Below are 20,403 nucleotides of genomic sequence, written 5' to 3'. Positions count from 1 at the left end.
ATGAATTCAGATTGAAAAAATTGCCAAAAAGAATGCCATTTATACCTATATCCGCCAGCGGGTAATATTTACCTCATAGAAAATGCAATGTAAATATGACGTGTTGCTATAGCAACGCCTTTTGTCTACTGCGGTTCCTTATAGATAGAGAGATAGATTGAGAGAGAGATAGATAGATAGATAGATAGATAGATAGATAGATAGATAGATAGATATATTGATAGATGGATAGAGAGAGAGATAGACAGATATATACAGTAGTTATAGATAGTGTAACATCTTGGAGAATACAAGATCTTGGATGACTGAGCTCACGTTGAGGACGTAATGCATGTGTGCAGGTTACGTGCCAGTTGAATAAAGATGGACACTCGGAATGAGAGTAGTCCGCGTCGTCTATTTATGTAGACAATGATATGTTCATAGAACAGAACATTACAGATATATCGATAAAGAGAGATAGAGAGATTTGTACCTAAACAAAACACAAGTCTAACACCAAGCGTTTAAATCAGCACTCTTAGCAATATTTTAAACTTCATGCTATCTGCACAACCTATATCATATGAAAAGTTGAGAGTCCACAGATTCTATTGGTATAAGTTTCATCCCTGTGCGATCAAAACTCACTGTTCTGTATGATAAATAAAAGAACATTGTACCTTGAAAATCTATAGCGGGTACATTTTACCCGTTGGCGGTTTTAGGTATACAGCGACCTCTGGCGGTCCTAGTGTTAAAAACATGGTTACATTATTCACTACAGCACATGCACTTCACTCTGCAATTGAACAATTGGCTTGCTACTCCCTCACTGGAAATGGGACCCATATACAACCTGAACAAAAATATGTCGGTTTGCTATCCTGGTTCCAAAATGGTGGAATGTTCTCGCATAATTGAATTGGAGCTATACATTTAGTTAGAAAGAACACCAACCTGTTCAGTATACATTGGAGGTATGGGCGGTTATGTTTGTCAGCAGTCTCAGGTTAGCTAAAGCTGTATCACTGCAAACCTCAAACTATGTTGAGATCTGTGCGGAGTTGATGATGCAGAAAACGGAAGTCTTTGCAAGTAAACAGTGGAGATCTCTTACATCTCAAGTCTTGGGGCTAATCCAGGCATTTTCAGAAAGACTGATGTCAGAAAACCTGAATCATTCCCCAGTTATTTTGTATACTAGCTATCATAATGTCAATATGTAGAAGGAGTACATGGTAGGCAGAACTACCGGCTCATGAAATGAAAGAATAAATTACTCACACTGAAGGGCTCGATTGTTTTCCCAGAGTCCAGATGTGTTTTGTTCTATGAAATGTAAAACATATTTTGTCCCTCCAGAGAATCACCTCAAGTCATTGCATCAGGTGACACCATATATTTATCTAAAATGGCAGAGCACATTTCCCATTTTTAGTCTGCAAAATATGCAAAGATTAAAACCCTACATTGGGAGACGATTTGTTTATTTATTTCATTTTCAGCAGAGTGTATCTTCTCTGTGTACACTCCCTGACTTGTCTTTGCATCAAATAGTATCAATAACACATGCCATCAGCTCAAAGGTCACAACGTCTAGTAACAAGGCCTTTTAACACAAACAGGAACCTGCTAATAACACGAAGATTAATGACTGTGTGTGTGTGTGTGTGTGTGTGTGTGTGTGTGTGTGTGTGTGTGTGTGTGTGTGTGTGTGTGTGTGTGTGTGTGTGTGTGTGTGTGTGTGTGTGTGTGTGTGTGTGGTGGTGATTAATGCATCCATGAAAGAGGAAACACACAGTTGCTTTGCAAGTCGGCCCAAAGGCTTCTACGTGACAGCCCAGAGCGCAGACAGCCGTTTACTTCATCCTTCTCTTCACACTAAGGAGGCAGAGTATAAAATTGGGCATGTATTTGTTGTTTACCACCATAAAAAAAGTGACCAGTTGTGTATATTGAGAATTCACCTTGTTACGTATTTTCCCTATTTTATTTGTCTTAGATTGGATTAGATTGCATTACATTATTTCAGATTGGATAGGATTATTCAAGATTATTTTAGATTGGATAACATTATATATAGATTTTAGATTAGATTAACTGTAATAATCCAAAATTGGAAGAATGTTTTTTTTATGCAGCAGCATGCATTACACATGCAATGCAAAATACCTAGAATAAAATGAAGAGTTAACATGAACATTTCATCATTACAAAAGTAGAACACAGATAAAATAGAGAGGATAAATTTAAATATACAATAGACTATCTTACTACTGAATCAAAATATATTAACGTTAAACATGCTTTACAAGTACAAGTAGCAGATTTTTAAAAATATATTTGAGAGTGTCTTTATTGGAGATACAGAGAAATAGGGAGACAGAGTGGATGACACTGCCTGAAATGTCTGTGGGCTCGGGACTCAACCCATTCTTGGCTGCTGACACCGCACATGGACCACCAGCTCTAACCACTGAGCTATCCGGCGGCCCATAGCAGCTTTTTAATTACATTTCAAACGCATTGAGGGTGAGTTTGAGTACAATATTTACAAATGGGTTATTATTGAAAGGGGGAAAAGAGAGAAAGAGCTGGTTACAAATACATAAATAAAAGCTGTTCTAACAGTGCTTTGTTACAGTGACAATGATAAAAACATTTTCCACCAGGGAGAACTTGCTTTGGGTGTGTGTGTGTTACATTCCTGCAAATGTACACCAGCAGTGCAACAACTTTAATAAAAAACGAAACAATTTAGAGATCCAGCATTTTGGGACATTATACATTTCTTAGAAATGATTAAAAAAAAAAATCTGGTTTCGGGACGGTGGTTAGAAAAGTGTGTCTGGAGCCCTGTAGAGTCAGAACAGCACTCTACTGATTGCACTTTTCTATTTACTTCTTGTTTTTTCACTTACACACAACTATATGTATTGTCGAGAAACCTTATAACATGCATCACATTAGCCTATTTTTTTGTTGTTGAACATAGCACTTCTAGTCCTCTGGCTTGGATTTCATAGGAAGTTAACAACAGAAATAATAAGCACAGGGGAGGTGTTTTAAAACAGAATTAGATCAAACATAATGAAATTATTAATTAAAGAGGCCCTTTTGTTCATTTTCAGGTTTATATTAGTATTTTGTGCCTTTACTGGTACATGTCTCCATGCTTTAATGTTCAAAAAGCTCTATATTTCTCTCATACTGCCTGTGCTGCAGCACCTCTTTTCACCCTCTGTCTGAAACCAGAGCCCAGTCTGCTCTGATTGGTTAGCTGGCCAGCATTTGGATGATTTGCAAACCGCTTAGAGATGTCACGTACAATGTGTTGGAGCACTAGCGAATAGAAGCGTGAGACTTACACAGTGATGTCACTATGTAACAAAGGAAACAAAGGACTCCAATGGAGGCATTTCATGAGAAACATTAAAACATCTCAGAGCTTCGTAGACAAAGTAGCAGAATGCTATTTTCATGAACCAGAACTATTCTAATCCAATAACCAGAAGCCTTGTCAGGAGAAAGGAGGTTTTGATTTACTGGCTCTCATTTATCAGCAACCTCATAGAAAGAAAAAAATGTAAGAACCTCTGCTAATCTGATTTATCACAGTGTTAAAAAACATTTAAATGAGGACTAATTTGATTGCACATTGATGGTTCAGATGCAGCTGTAGAAATAAAAATGTGCTATATGAGTCATATATTTACATATCATTTCATAAAACACTGCCCAACCATAAATCATGCAGATGTATTCCGGGGTGTTTTACATTCCTCCGCTGTTACCCAGCAATTTCATATAATTCAGGATTTCTTTGAGTTGTCTGCCATCACTCTACCTTATGAGGGACATTTCAAGGCAGAACATATGTTTGTTAATGATAGAGTTTTACAAGTTTCCAGAACTAGAAATTAAACATATGTTGCGATGGTGTTCCTGGCTCTTAATGAAACGTCTGCATTTATCTTTAAACAGTAACATTTACTCATTACATTCAGAACTTAGACACTGGACAGGCACAGCACTTTTTGTTAGCAAGCAGCTTCAGTCATTAGCTAATGTCAGGTTGGGCGCGGGAAGGGGGGTGCTGAGGGCGCTGCAGCACTCCCTAGCGGCAGGCAGGGGGTGCGGAGCTCCCCTGTCTGAATTATTATTTGACGGTTATTGCTGCTCCCGCTGTGCATAATCTGTGTAATATGTAGCCAATAAATTCCACATTGTTGGTAAAATAATATTTCGGCCTGCCCCAAATGTTTTTTCTGTAGCCCCGGACAATTCTACCTCAATAATATAATACATTAACCGTGCTTTACGTGAACCTCATCAAGACACTAGAAAGGACGGCAGAACTGTAATTTCCCGTGTTCAGTGAATGCAACAGAGGCAAGACACCAGACCAATCAGAGAGTTGCATGGAAATAAAAGTGTGGTTGTGTCATTCAAGCTCGCGGCTCTGTGTGTGTGCGGAAATAGCGCATTTAGTGTGTGTGAGAGAGGGGGAGAGAGAGAGGGACCGGTGCCAGCAGCAGGGATCGTGTTGTTAGCATCTGGTTAGCTAGCTGCACTAACGGACATACGGAGCTGTTTGTTCCACAACAAGCTGGAGGAGAGCTCTCCTCTCAGACTGACACGCTCAGGTGAGCTAAAGGACTCTCTGAGTGTTTAGATAGTTAACTTTAGTCTAAGTTATCTCAGTGGGTCTCAAACGGTTTGGTCAAAAAATATTCAAAATATTATTTCCGCGGCACACCCTCACATGATCATTATAGTTATAAAAAAAATAAGAGAATAAAGGAAAAACAGTTATGAAATACTATATGGCAGTAAAACAACAATACAGTTTGAAAGGGGAGTGATTTGTAAAATATCCATAAAGAAAAAGAACATCTGCTTACAGTTGTGTTTCATCTGGGTGTTGAGAGATGTATCCATAGATCTCTTAATGTTGCTCTCAAAGTGCACCAGATTGATGCTTTTAACTTCAATATTTAAAAAAAATCTTCCCGGGGGAGCATCCCCCCGGACCCCCCTAGAGGAGGTGAGGTCCGCTCCCCACTCGTAAAAAATAGCACTTTACCCCTGCCTATATGCCGTGAGCTGATTATCGAGCCTTCATTGTAACAGTCGCGGGTTTACTGTTTGTTTGCGTGTGGGGAGTTTTTTTGTGCGTGCTCTATGGTGCCCGTAATACTGTTCACTGGAGTCCAGCACCTCCGCACCCCCACTCAAAATACCTTCCCGCGCCTCTGGGTAGGAAGGTGAACATACTGCATATCAAATCACAAATAATGAAGTTAATTGTTTTAAGAGTGTACATAAGAGGTCCAACATGGGGACTGAACTATAAGCATTTAGTCTATCTCCATGTTCAAATTTGAATACTCAGTCTTGAGGGTGTAACAGAATTTATGTTCCTTCCCAAATGTTTTGATACAGGATGTTGGGTTTGTTAAGTCACTTGCTTTTGGTATGCCCTAACCCAGGGGTCTGCAACCTTTTTGACCAAAAGAGCCATTTTGCTCCTTTTTCCGAATGCTTTTTTTGTCTGGAGCCGCAAAACATATTTCATAGCTTGATAGCTAATAAAGTTGTATTTATTGTTATATCAGACAAAAACTACAGTTTTTTTGCATTTATTAGGCTATTTATTACATTATATAAAACTGTTAACCTCTAATAAGAAACAAAGAACTCCTATAAGGAGAATTAAAAATAATACACAGGCCTACTTTAAAATAAATTAAACACAGCACTTGGGGAGTCCTCTGCACATTTGAAGGAAAAAAAAATATAATTAAAATGGGCCCACTTTGAAATAAATAAAACATATAGCTGCAACCTAAAAAGAGTTAAAGGTAGGGTAGGTAAGAATGGAGAAACCAGCTCGAGTGTGCTAGAATTTGAAAATACACAACCGGAAAAAATATGCCTCTTCCTTCAGACTTTCTTACAGAGCCCCTCCTCCAACACACACGAACGCGCATGAGTTATTTTAGCCGGGCCGGTTAAAATGATTGGTCGTGCTATTTACAGCGCTACGGCTTCCAGAGATTAATTTTTGGATGTATTTATTGTCAAATCATTTAATATATTCATTGCTATCGGGACGTTAAGAGCATTCCATGGTATATAACAAAAAGTGTTTTCTGAAATAAATTACATACCCCATTGAATTATGACTGAAGATTGTCAGCTGTCTTCCTCTCCCTTGTTGTTCCTCGATACGTAAAGGCTGCAGCACCGTTGACAACTTCTCTCTACATATCAAACATACCGGTAAACCAGCATCGTTTGCTGTGAAAGCATATAACTCTGTCCACGCAGAATTAAATCCTGTGTTCCTCCGATACTTTTCTTTGATTTATCCATAGTTCGCTCATCGAGCCGGGTGTCAGGTTATTCGTCTCCTAGAAAAGGTGCTTGCGCGGGACCGTAGCAGTACGTGACGCAGTTGACCTAATTAAAACCGTTTTGTTTTTTATTTATGCGTCACAGTATCACCTCAAAATACAAGATACGAAACATTTTCAACCATGCAACAAAATATAAATAGTCCTACAAATACTTTTACTTTATTTCCTTCTTATTTTTGTCTAAACTCAAGGGAGCCAGAGCAGAGGGCTTAAAGGGCCGCATGCGGCTCGAGGGCCGCGGGTTGCCGACCCCTGCCCTAACCAAACAGCTATAGCTCAATGGTTATGGTTCAGTGGACCAGAACTAGGATATACTCAAATCTAAAACAAGGTTGCAATAAGTCTAAAGGGTATTTTAGTTCAGACATAATCTAAAATAGTTGGTGTTACAATGGAAACTTCTGTAGCATGGAGTCGAATCACAATGAGAGCACAGAGAACTGGAACTTGATGGCAAACACTGAAGATCTCTCTCTCCCAGTCCCATGTATTTAGCTGGCTCTGAGAGAAAAATCAACATTTACAAGATAAGATAAAACAGGCTTAAAGCTATTGAACTATTGTCCCTGGCTTAAGAATGTACGTCAAAGGGACACATGTACCCGACTACCAGATGTCCCTAAACAGCAAATGATCTCATGTCAGCTTCTGCTCGACTCCAAACAACAACAAGTAGACAAAGCTGCTTTCTCAGAGAGCGCAGCACCCCAAGGTTGCAGGCCTGTGCTCAGCGAGGGGAACAGAAAGTGATAAACTGGGTCAAAGGTTTGAGCCTAGGAAATATTTACCTCAACCAAACTACTGCCTTGTTGATAAAAATAGGGCACCTTGGACACACATTGTAGTGAAGATGCAGATATTGAGAGAAAGGGTATGACATGTGACAGAGATCCCGATGCAGCACTGAAACACACATGTTGTGGTTATCATCATCACCAGTGTTGGGTGTAATGCGTTACAAAAGTAACGGAGTTACAGTAATATATTACTTTTTGCTGTAACGAACTAATGTAACGCATTACTAATGAAATTTGGGTAATATATTACCCGTTACAATGCTCAGTAACGCAGTTACAACACATTTTAACCCGAAATTAAATGGTGTTTTGTTGAATGTACTAACATAGCGAGAAATTCCGACACCAGACACATTGTGCGGGTAGATTAGTAAACCTGGTGTTTGCCCTTCGGGCTTCGCGTCGGGATCTTCGGGGCAGTTGAATGTTATGCACCCTCTATTCAAAAAAGAGAACGGAGCGAAAAATACAAACAACAAATTGTGTCAGGTGCGCGTGACCTGCTCCGCTGCGCGTGCAAAAGTGCTTCCACAGCAGTGACACACATATGTGGATAATCAAATACGAAAATGGTTAAAGCAACCATCACTAAACGCCAGCAACACTGCATCTACTGCAGACAGTAGCAACAGGTCAGATGGGGACATCACGTTACCCTCCGTTGTGGACACTAGCTTACGCCCGCCTGACTCGCCGCCCCCGGAGCAGCAGTCTTCGTCGCCCGAAACTACGCCGCCCCTCTGCGGCCCGCAGGTGCCAGGATACCACGGCAAAACAGAGCCTGCCCAGGTATATCTAAACAAGTACCCGCATGTACAGTGGGGTTAGGCGGTCATTTTGCAGCTTGTGGTATACAAATAGACAATGGAATATTCATGTGAAAATAGTGCCATATTCTGCCATGCCTGTATAAATGTTGGGTCAAAAATAATGCATACAATAGCACAGATGCCTTCACCACGAATGGCTACAAAAATATCTCATATCCCAAGCTTATCAACGAGCTGATGTTGCAGCTGAAATGTTCTCCAGGTCACAAAGTCAACCTCACATGATGATGTGATACCAGTTTTCAAGCACAGTAAATGTTCTCTTCCCAGAGATGGGACCAAGGTGATGATGTAGTACATGGTTTTAATAATACTTTTGCTTTTCAATATTTACCATTTCAAACCATGAGCTGGTTCAAATAATATTTGCCTTGATTTACAATATGTTCTCATTTGTTTTATCAGTACAGTTTTGAAGCTTTTGTGCTTTTCTTTGCCATAGTCCACTTTGGACTATATGAAATATTTCAGGATTGCACTTTTAACTCTCTTGAAGTCTTTTCACTTGCTTGGTTTCAAAACATAACAAATGCCATAATCTGTTCATTGGGGACCATCAATGCTATTTCTCATTGCTTTTGCCGGCCACTATTGCTCATGTAAACCTACTGCTGCCCCCTGTAATCTCAGAGGCACCCTGAGTCATTTTGTTCTGGAACCGGGCCTGTACATGGCCATATACTGAACAAACTACAGAGCCCACTCCGTGTCCTGTTATGGTTTACTTCCTCTCTGCCTTCTTCTGGTGATTTATCTGACGTCCAGCGCTCCATCTTTTAACCTCTTTTCCTTTCTCTTTCTTGATCCTCCTTAGAAATCTTCATTATAGTCCTTGACAGTGGCCTGCACTGCTGTATTAACAACGTGTCACATGTTAAGAATTTACAATCAGAAACGAGTATTCAACTAAGCCGTGTAATAAAAGTTGTTAGTAGCCTTAAGGAGCTACAGTTGTTATGCTATACCACATTGCCCTTCACTGGATGTACAATAACTACATTTTAGCATTTAAAATACCAAGCCATTCTTTTGCGGTTATTTTGGTGAAAGTAACTCAAAAGTAACTAAAGTAGTGCAACTCATTACATTTCAGAAACAGTAATATTGTTATGTAACTTATTACTTTCAAAAGAGAGTAATAAGTAATATGTAATATATTACATTTTGGAAGTAACTTGCCCAACACTGATCACCACTACAGGCCACAAGGCCCATTACTCACAATTCCAAGAACCCAAACGCAGAGCAAAATGGAGGCAGGTACAAATAACAAAAAGGTGAGCTTTGTTGAAGGTAAAGCTGGCACAATAAACATGAAACTAAGGGAGCAGGCTGAGGTAATAAACAGAAGGAATCCAGACAGGAAACATAACAGAAACAGTGACAAAATCTACGATTCATTGAAAGAGACCACTAGGGAGAAGCAGGCATACAGTATATGATACACACACAAAAATAATAAAATCACAACAAAATCAATCAATCACAAAACGCGGAGAAAAAAGAAGAACGTATTTGTGAAAGCCAACAACACACAAAGAGAGTGCCCTTCAAAATAAAACAGGAAACAGAAAATAAATAAACCAAGATAATGACACCGGGTCTTGATTTTGTAGATTTATACATATTCACTATACTGAATAATTATTCCCGATATTGGAAAATGCTATCTTATTTTGTGACAACTCTAAAAGTGTGGAGGGTCAGAAGCAGTAAGACGATGAAGGTAAAAAAAGATACAGTTAAGACAAACTTATTGGGAAAAAGCAGTCTATTGATCACCTAAATTTTCTGTGCCAAACATCATTACAGGCTGACAGAACAACTTCCTGCTTCACCACATTTTGTGATATTACATTTATATGCTCATTTTCCAATTATGGAGCTATAGATGGTATGGATTGTCTCATTATCCATCTGCTCATGTTTCTGGTCACTTTTGGAAGGATCAACAAAGCATTCAACTTTAACATGGGTTACAGCTGTTCATTTCCTTTTTCCTGCCAACAGTCGTAGTTGTTTTTTTTTTTAACATGGCCACACATTTTTAACTAAAGTGGACATTTTAACCAAATACGTTTTTGAGACTGAACCTAACATTTGCACGACAGGAAATTGTCACCAGTATATTTTTGTAACATCATGTATAATATTTAGAAGTCACTTGTGTAAGATAAAGAAGTTACTGCACCAGAAGTATCCTTTTGAAGTCGTGATGATTTTAACACAGCTTGCTGGAAGTTTAATCTAAGCAATGTATGCTCCATTGGACCGTTGATTTGATGAATTCACCTCTCTCTACAAACCCTTATAATACATCAAACTGGACCAGTATGAAGATCACAGTATTGTGTAAAACATTGTGCCAGCAGTATACCATCTGTGATATGTAGCAATAAGCCATCACTCTTGGTGAAATATACGGTCCTACATGCAGCCCTGGATTTATAGGCGTTGGCTCAGAAATCACTTGCACGTGATTGGCAGAACATTTATACATGCCAATTCTCCGATTACATGCACGTCACTGTAATTACTGCAGTTCCAGCAGTCTAAATTTGAAACTGTGATTATAACATGAAGATCTTTAATTAATATTAAGCAATAAATCGTTTTCTGTTCTATCTGTAGGGTTTGGGGGGGGGAGGATGAGGGAGAAGAGAGGAAGAAGTAAGAACTGTAAGGCTCTCTTGGCAGAAATATAGATACATAAATCAGACATACACAGGATAGCGAGGCAGAGTGATTGTGGGAATGTACAGTGGGGTAGGGGGGTGGGGGCGGACGATGATTGTGAGTCTTGAAAGGATGAGTGAAGCCATGTTGGAGAAGACACTGTCAACTGCTGGACATCATTGTTATCTGCTAATGAAGACCATCTGAGACACTTTGAGAGAACAGACAGAAAGAAATGCAGGCAGAAGTGAAGGTAAAGGCCCAACAAAGACTACACATTGCGTGGGGATAAATGAGGGCTCTATTGTCAGCGGAACAAAAGGTGATTGTGTCTTTTGGGTTCACAGAGACAGAACACAAATGCTTGGTAGCTGAGAATAGAACATTTTATTTCCAACCTCAGGTTAGAAGTGTTTTCTAAGTTAGATTCTGTGGAAAGGGTTTCACACATTCCCTGCACTTATCTTGACTCCTCTGCTCTTGAATTATTCAAAAAAAATTCAGGGATTTTGCAAAAGTGTTGGCACTGGTATCCACAATAATAGTGTTATGATGGGGTGAGTCATACAGCATTCTCTATTTCAGGAATTGTACGGGTGATGGGGGTAAAAAAAAGTGTTTATGGTGTTAACATCTTAGCTTGTGCTAAGCTTGGCACAGCCTGGCGTCATGTCTGCCTATCTAAAAACATGCAGAGATTCATCTTTTTTGATGTTTTTTGGAAATTGTAAAGTATATTTATCTAATTTAACGTATGTATTGATCAACTGTATGTTAATTGTGCACAAGTTAAACAAGTGCATGGTATTGGCTTGCATGTGGTTCTGGCTTTTACTTTTTATTACATTTTGATTTTTAGAAGACAAGTTAGACAATAATGATCCAGGTATGTGGCAACATGTTCTGATAGTATTAGAACATTTTGAGTATTTATATAAAAAATTTCCTCTGTTTAACAATATTTTCTATAAAAGCAAGTCTTCAACATTATGGAATGACTCTGAAAAAGACATTGTCCCCCCTTTGCAGGTGATTCAATTTTCCAGAATACATTTTTTCTATTGGACCATGTAGTTGTTACCCAGCACCTTTATGTTGACAGGAAAACAAACATTACAGCAAAGAAAAAGCAGTTGTTGAAAAAGAAGAAAGGAAAACTCAAATGATAGAGCTGAGGTTAATCTCTTGTTCCACCACATATTCTCTAACCACTGTGATTTCCTTCTCATTATGTTTTATTTCGGGCGGCGGCTGCCTGTGCCACAGCAAGATACCCCAACCCCCACAGCCAAACACACACTAATAACCAGCAATAACCACACACATACAGAAAAACACATAGAAACTCAGTAAAAGGCCACAAAGTGACAATAAAGGGGTGAGGAACAATCACAAACATCAAATGGCAGAGCATCAAAATTGGCACCTATCCATTTCTCTTTCACACAAAGACCATGCAGGCAGCCAGCAGAGACGAGCCAACAAAACCCTGCAGTGGGTCCCACAAACACACACACACACACACACACACACACACACACACACACACACACACACACACACACACACACACACACACACACACACACACACACACACACACACACACACACACACACACAAACACGGCAGGCTTACCTTACTGACTGACAGGTGCCAGTGTTTGCAATGTGTTTGCTTTTTCCAACTGTGCGCACACACACATTCATGCACATACGGAAACACACTTCCACGTGTGTTTTACATGAGTCCGCCGGCAGTGTTTGGATTAGATGTGTGTGTCTCTGTGTGCGTTTGACCAACTTTGAACAAAGGCTGAATTTGCCGTGTGTCCCTGTGTAGGTGCATGTGTGGTGCGTGTTGGCTGCCAAAGCTTAGTGCAGAAAACAAGGAAATTAGAATGGAAGAACATTTAGTATGGTGGTTTTATTCGAGGTGGACGAATGAAGCGTTGACTGCCTGTTAAGCAGGAGAGTGCCTACCTCTGTGTGCGGCAGACAGCAGAGCTTAGAAAAGGTAGAGAAACACAAACATCACTATGTGTTGTTGATAACAGATGATGGCTGTTGCTTGGCTGTAGGAATGCAGAAAATGTGTTTTTAAATGACAATATCCCTTTTTTTTATTGGGGCATTATCCCTGCCATTGCGTATTGCCAATTTTTCTCTCCCATTTTAAAACTTAACCAAGCTTCCTGTAGTGAGGAGCATAGATCTTTCATATAAGAACATTTATGTGTATGATTTCTAAAGTGTAAAACAAAAAAGTTATGACATAAGCATCAATTATCAAGAGGGAGGTCGATAGGGTCAATTTAGCTGCAGTTTCAGTTATTAATAATAATTGTAATAATTTAAATGTCAACGTTATGAAGAAAACTTTAAAATATTCAGTTCAGCCTTGTGAGCTGAGGCTGCTCAAATAAGGCTATAATACATTATCAAAGTGATAATCCTGAAGCTTTGCATGAGGGTTTTGTTTCTTTGGTAAACTTCTGCTTCTGGCGGAGTTACAACAGCTGTTATGTTGTTGGTTGTGCGCCAAAAGATTGGGGCAAAACTGAGATCAAAGTTGAAATAATTCTAATTTGAATCCAGTGCTTTGTGGCAATTTAGAGGTGTTTGCCACCCCAAGGACTTTCCTTAAAAATAACAGCAAAGTTGGCGCAGAGTGGCATACCACCTTATCCTAAAGACAAGCCTCAACCCTAAAACTGATCTTTGAAGGTCTGTCCTGAAGTTAGGACTGGCCAGAATGTCCAAATTTGCAAAAACTGCGTCACTCCCAAGGTTTTAAAGTTAAATCAGTTGGCTTCCCATAGCTCACTTGGTGGAGCCATGTACTTGGGCTGGGACTGTGGACTACTTACACATGTCATCTACTCTATCTCCCCCTATCACATCTATTCCTCAATTAGGGCTTAACTGCCAAAAAGAATTATCAGAAAAACACATCTTCACACACACACACACACACACACACACACACACACACACACACACACACACACACACACACACACACACACACACCTTTCCAAACAGCATCTCGCTGGCTGCATGCGAACACACTCCTGCATTCTCATCACATACTGCACTCTTGTTGCCTGCAGCCACTAACAGCTCTATGACATATTGACTATGCCAGGAGCATGCATACAGAGACACACACACTTCGCCTAATAATGAGGTAAGACTGAATTGTCATTTTGAGGTTTTCCTCAGCCATCTGGGCTCAGGAGGATATGCAGCTGCAGGCTATTTCACATTCCCCATAATGTATCTCTCTCTCACCCCCTGTTGCTTTTGCACACACACACACACACACACACACACACACACACACACACACACACACACACACACACACACACACACACACACACACACACACACACACACACACACACACACACACACACACACACACACCTCCCTCCCTGTGTCAGCCCCTTCCTCTCTGAATTTCATTTCTCCACTCCATTGCTGCTACTGTTTCTTTGGGTGCTGCTCCACCTCTCTCCTCTCAGCACTGTGGTTCGCTGGCTAAATGGTGGTGTGAGCAATACTAATCCTCCACCTTCCTGCTTCCCTTCAATATCCACTTATCCGCCCTACTGAGGAGATGAGCCTTCATTCATTCACCAGAGGTGCTTACACTCACTAGGATTTACACGGAAATAAAGGGTCCATTACAAACAGTCTGACTCATTTTCACAAACACAAATAGAACAGAAAAAAGAGTTCACAACTCAATACTCTGTCAGCTCAGTATTTCAATTAAACAGTGACAAGCTTTAGGTAGTGATTTGGATTATTCTCAAATAACAGGTTGATGAACCGAAGATGAATGCTTTATTGATCCAGGAGTTAATCAAGGCAGACAAAAAGACATCCGACTCCTGGGTGGAGAAAACGCGACAAAATGCATAGTGTGGAGGTTGATGCACTAATGGCCCTTTGCAGAAACTAATGATGGAGCCTCTATGTTTTCCCCTGTCAGCCGTAGGCCCGTCAGCTGACAGGCAACTGTTTGCTGGCTGGTTGTGTCTGGATTCCACTGTCAACACGCCCATTCATTCAATCGCATGATGTGACCACGAGAAGGCGCTTTCTTTACAATAAAACATTGACCAAGGTAAACTCATGACATATTGGTCTTTGTCCAGGCCATGGTTCAGTATGTTTCCTAGGCCAGTAGTTGCTTACACTTTAATAATACTTGCAGCCCTTCAGTTGTATTCCAAGAGCTATTCATTATATAATGCATACAATGTGATTCTTTGTGGTGAAATGTAGCATTATGTACCTTTACCGTTTCTACTCTTAGATGCACTTTTTATAGATTCGTGACTGTTATGAACCGAGACACAGGACGCAAAAGCAGGACTCGAAGACAGTTGTCCAAAAATAGAATGTTCTTTAATAACAAAAACTAAAATCGTACTTTCAAAAAATAGAAAGCAGTTAAATAGCCAAAGCTAAGTTGTCCAGCAACACAAAAACTCACTTGGCAAAAGGTCTAAATCTCAAGGTAGGTATCAGGAATAAAAAAAGGCCCAGGTTCTGATGACATGAAACATAACGAACTGACAAAGGAACAAAGAAACACCAGGGCTATATATAGGTGAGGGGGATGGGCACAGGTGAAAACATCAGGGCAGGGCCAAGCAATCTCAAGGGCGGGAAACACACAAAGGCAGGAAATGTGGGATCTGGAATGAGAGGAAAGATTACTTTCAAAATAAAAACAGGAAGTGACAAGATCCAAACACAAAACTAGAGTAAAAACATAACCCCCCCCCCCTCTAGGGACGTCTCCTGACGGCCCAGGCAGATTAGGATGTTGCCTGTAGAAATCCCTGATCAACTCCTGATCCACAACGTGGCGAGAAGGGATCCACATCCTATCCTCTGCTCCATAGCCTTTCCAGTCAACGAGGAACTGCCTGCCACGTCCCCTTCTCCGGACTGCCAGCAGTTTCTTGACCGTATAAACAAGGCCAACATCAACAATTTTGGGGGGTGGCGGAGGTTTAGTTGCGGGCACCAAGCTGCTTTCCTTGACAGGCTTGATCTTCCCAACGTGGAATGTAGGGTGGACCCGCAGGGACCTGGGGAGTCGCAGGCGCAGGGTTCACAATCTTCGTTATTGGAAAGGGACCACCAAACCTGGGGGCTAATTTTCTTGAAGCGACATGGAGGGGTAGCTCTTTCGTGGACAACCAAACCTTCTGCCCAGGCTGGTACACTGGAGCTGGCCGGCGGTGTCGGTCAGCCACCCTTTTCATTGAAGAAGAACTCCTTAAAAGGGTTCGACGGGTAGCCGCCCAGATGCGGTGGCAACGTCTGACCAGGGCATGTGCAGAAGGGACCAAGACCTCCTTTTCAGTCTCAGCAAACACGGGTGGTTGGTAGCCAAAGACGCACTGGAAGGGAGTCAGACCTATGGCAGAGGTAGGAAGAGAATTGTGGGCGTATTCCACCCAGGTTAGATGCTTGCTCCACGATGAGGGATTCTGAGCCACCAAGCACCTCAGACATGTCTCCAACACTTGATTTAATCTCTCCGTTTGTCCGTTGGACTGGGGGTGATACCCAGAGGAGAGGCTAGCGGTGGCTCCAATGAGACTGCAGAACTCCTTCCAGAACTTGGAAACAAACTGTGGGCCCCGGTCTGACACAATATCCCTGGGAAATCCATGTATCCGGAACACATTGATCATCATAATTTCTGCCGTTTCCTTGGCCGAGGGTAGCTTGGTCAAAGGAATAAAATGAGTAATTTTGGAAAAACGATCTACCACTGTTAGCACAGTGGTATTACCTTGAGACATCGGGAGTCCAGTAACAAAGTCCATGGATATGTCAGAGCAGGGCCGTTGAGGAATGGGCAACGGCTGCAGCATCCCCGCCTGAGACCTGGAAGAAGTTTTGCTGCGAGCAAAAACAGGACAGGCATTCACATATTCACCAACATCTTTAGCCATGGACAGCCACCAGAAACGCTGCTTAAGTGCGAACATGGTTCCTCTAACCCCAGGATGACAAGTGGGCAAGGACGTGTGAGCCCAGTGAATGATCTTGGAGCGCAAGGGCACTGTAACAAACAGCCTGTTAGGCGGACACTCACTAGGTGCTGGGCTCTCAACATTTGCTTGCTGCACCTCTTTTTCTATCTGCCAAGTTACCGCTCCTACCACACGGTTCAGTGTTAGGATGGGTTCTGGTTTCTTGGCAGCAGGCTCAGGGTCAAACAGACGGGACAAGGCATCTGGCTTGGTGTTCTGGGAGCCAGGTCTAAATGACAAGGTAAAATCAAAACGACTGAAAAAAAGCATCCATCTAGCCTGACGTGAATTCAGTCTCTGAATTTAGCCTTTTTTATGTATTCAAGGTTTTTGTGGTCTGTCCATACCAGGAACGGCTGAGAGGCCCCCTCTAGCAAATGTCTCCACTCATCCAAGGCTTGTTAAACTGCCAGTAGTTCACGATTGCCCACGTCGTAGTTCCTTTCCGCTGGGGACAACTTACGGGAGAGATAAGCGCAGGGATGGAGCTTATTATCCTTTGCAGCCCGCTGAGAGAGAACTGCCCCCACACGAGGCATCCACCTCTACCACGAACTGTCAAAGTGGATCTGGGATGGTGAGGATGGGAGCAGAGGTAAACATCTCCTTTAGGCCTTGAAAAGCGTTAGCAGCTTTGGAGTTCCATTCAAAAGGGACATGAGGAGAGGTAAGTACATGTAGCGGGGAAGCAATAGAACTGAAATTCCTGATGAAACGTCTATAAAAATGTGCAAACCCCAGGAACTGCTGTGGTTTTTTCCTGTTAACAGGAACTGGCCACTCGGCCACGGCACTGACCTTGGCAGGGTCCATCTTTATTTGACCGGGGGCAATGATGAAACCCAGGAACGACGTGGTTTGGACATGGAACTCGCACTTCTCTGCTTTGACATAAAGTTGGTTCTGTAGCAGGCGGTCGAGGACTTAACGGACATGCTGCTGGTGGGTTATGTTGTCAGGAGAAAAAAAATCAAAATGTCATCAAGATATACAAACACAAACTTATTCAGGAAGTCCCCCAACACCTCATTTATGAGGGCCTGAAACACTGCCGGTGCGTTTGTCAAGCCAAAAGGCATCACTAGGTACTCATAGTGTCCACTAGGTGTGTTAAATCCAGTCTTCCATTCGTCCCCCTCCCTGATTCTCACCAAATGATAAGCATTCCTTAAATCCAGTTTGGTGAAAATGTTGGCGTCTTGCAAAAGTTCAAAGGCGGAGGAGATGAGTGGGAGTGGGTACCCGTTTTTGATGGTGATTGCGTTCAGAGGGCTGTGGTCTATACAGGGCCGGAGTGATCCATACTTTTTGTCGACGAAAAAGAATCCCGCTCCCGCCGGTGACGAGGAAGGGCGAATGAGTCCGGCCTGCAATGAGGTCTCAATATAATTGTTCATGGCCTCCCTTTCAGGTCCGGAAAGAGAGTAGAGGCGACCCTTGGGAATGGGGGAGCTAGGTACCAAGTTTATAGCACAGTCATTAGGCCTATGTGGTGGCAGGGCAGTGGCTTGGGCTTTACTAAAAACTTCCTTCAGGTCCCAATAGCAACTGGGCACATTGGACTTGTCAGGGAAATCTTGCTCCTGTACTTGGATAGCCTCAGTCATTTCTGTACATACAATCTGGACTACATCTTGGGTCTCAATCCTTCTAGCATGGGGAGTGTTGTCACCAGTCTTACTGTCTCTCAAACAGAAATGCTTGCAATCCTCTCCCCATCCCTTAACTCTCCCAGATCTCCAGCCTATGTGTGGGTTGTGCTTGACTAACCATGGGTAACCAAGAATAAGTGGATGCTGAGCAGAGTTAAATAAATGGAAAATCATGTGTTCAGTATGTGTTGCATTTACGGTTATTTCAATGGGCATAGTACAAGGGGTAACGGTGAACAATAACCGACCATCCAGAGCAGAGGCCTTTAACGGTCGCTTCAAAGGAATTACCACATAGTTCCACTTCTTGGCCAACCCCCAATCCATTAAACTTTCATCTGCACCAGAGTCTATGAGAACCCCCTGAGTTCAAACATGTCTGTCTACTACAGGACCCAAAAGCAGGACTCGAAGACAGTTGTCCAAAAATAGAATTTTCTTTAAAAACAAAAACTAAATCTTAGTTTCAAAAAATAGAAAGCAGTTAAATAGCCAAAGCTAAGTTGTACAGCAACACAAAAACTCACTTGGCAAAAGGTCTAAATCTCAAGGTAGGTATCAGGAGTCAAAAAAGGCCCAGGTTCTCACGACATGAAACATAACGAACTGACAAAGGAACATCTTCTTCTTTCGTGTTTATTGGCGGTTGGCAAACCAACTTGTAGGTGCATTACCACCACCAACTGGACTGGAGTGTGGACAAGAGACTAAGCAGAAAACAATAAACAAAAGAAACAAAACAAAGAACCAAAACTCTAGATTATTTTAAATGTATCAATTTCTCTTAGAAATTTAATAATCTCACAATATATATTGCCTGATGTTTTCCCTAACAGTCCTGATAGCGACAAGTCATGGAATTTTGCTTTCTTCAGTGTCTGGAAAAACACATTTCTCTGAATACTATATTTACTGCAAAGCAGTAAAACGTGCTCAACAGTTTCTGGCTGGCTACAGTGTATACACTTTCCGGTTGCATGATTTCCTATTATACTTAATGATTTGATTGAGACCTGTATGACCTATTCTTATCCGAGAAATGACATTTTCCTCCCTTCTTTTAAACCCCACCTTCCTTCCATCCCCCACATACCCTTGAATTTTATAAAGATGTCTTCCTGTATCACTAAGGTCCCAATGATCTTGCCATGTTGTTTGTGCATATTTCTGTATGAATGTTTTAACCTCCGCTTTACTGAGTGGAACTTCTATGTCTATGTTCATACTTCTGAGTGTTTGTTTGGCCAGAATATCCACCTGTTCATTACCCTCCACACCAATATGAGCAGGAACCCAGATGAAACGAGTTGCTATGCCTTTGATTTGCATTTTATATAAAATTATATATATTTCATTTATTATGTCCATTCTAGATGAAGATCTACCTGATCGTATACTCGATAATGCTGAAAAGCTGTCAGATGCAATTACACTATTATGTATTTCTTTCTCCTCTATCCATTTCAATGACAGTACCAATGCCAACAACTCTGTGGTGTATACTGACACATGGTCTGTTACCCTTTTCTTGATATGTGTATTACTCACTGGGATGTATACTGCTGCCCCTGCACGCCCTGTCTCTGGATCTTTGGAACCATCTGTAAATATGATTGTTGAGTCTGAGTGATATCTTGCAAAATAATTCTGGACTATACGCCATACTGGTAGTTCTTTATTTTCCTTTAACTCCGTTTGTATATTGAGGTCTACACTTGGCAATGGGAATAACCAGGGTGGAATGGATGAGATTGGAACTGTGGGGCAATACTGTATTTGATTCAAACCTATACTTGCTGCTTTAACATCGCCAATCCATCCAAAACTTATTAAATGTGACTCATTGTGCTCCCAGCAGTCTTTCAAAAATACTTTTTGCAGGGTGACTATCACTGTGCCCCTGAAGGTTTACCCAGTATGCCAACATTAACTTCACTCTTCTTATCCTTAAAGGCATTTCTCCCATTTCCACCT

The sequence above is a fragment of the Notothenia rossii genome (genome assembly GCF_949606895.1).
Source record: "Notothenia rossii genome assembly, chromosome: 4".
Lineage (NCBI taxonomy): Eukaryota > Metazoa > Chordata > Actinopteri > Perciformes > Nototheniidae > Notothenia > Notothenia rossii.
The sequence above is the reverse complement of the archived record's forward strand: the minus strand, read 5'-3'. Positions refer to the sequence as shown.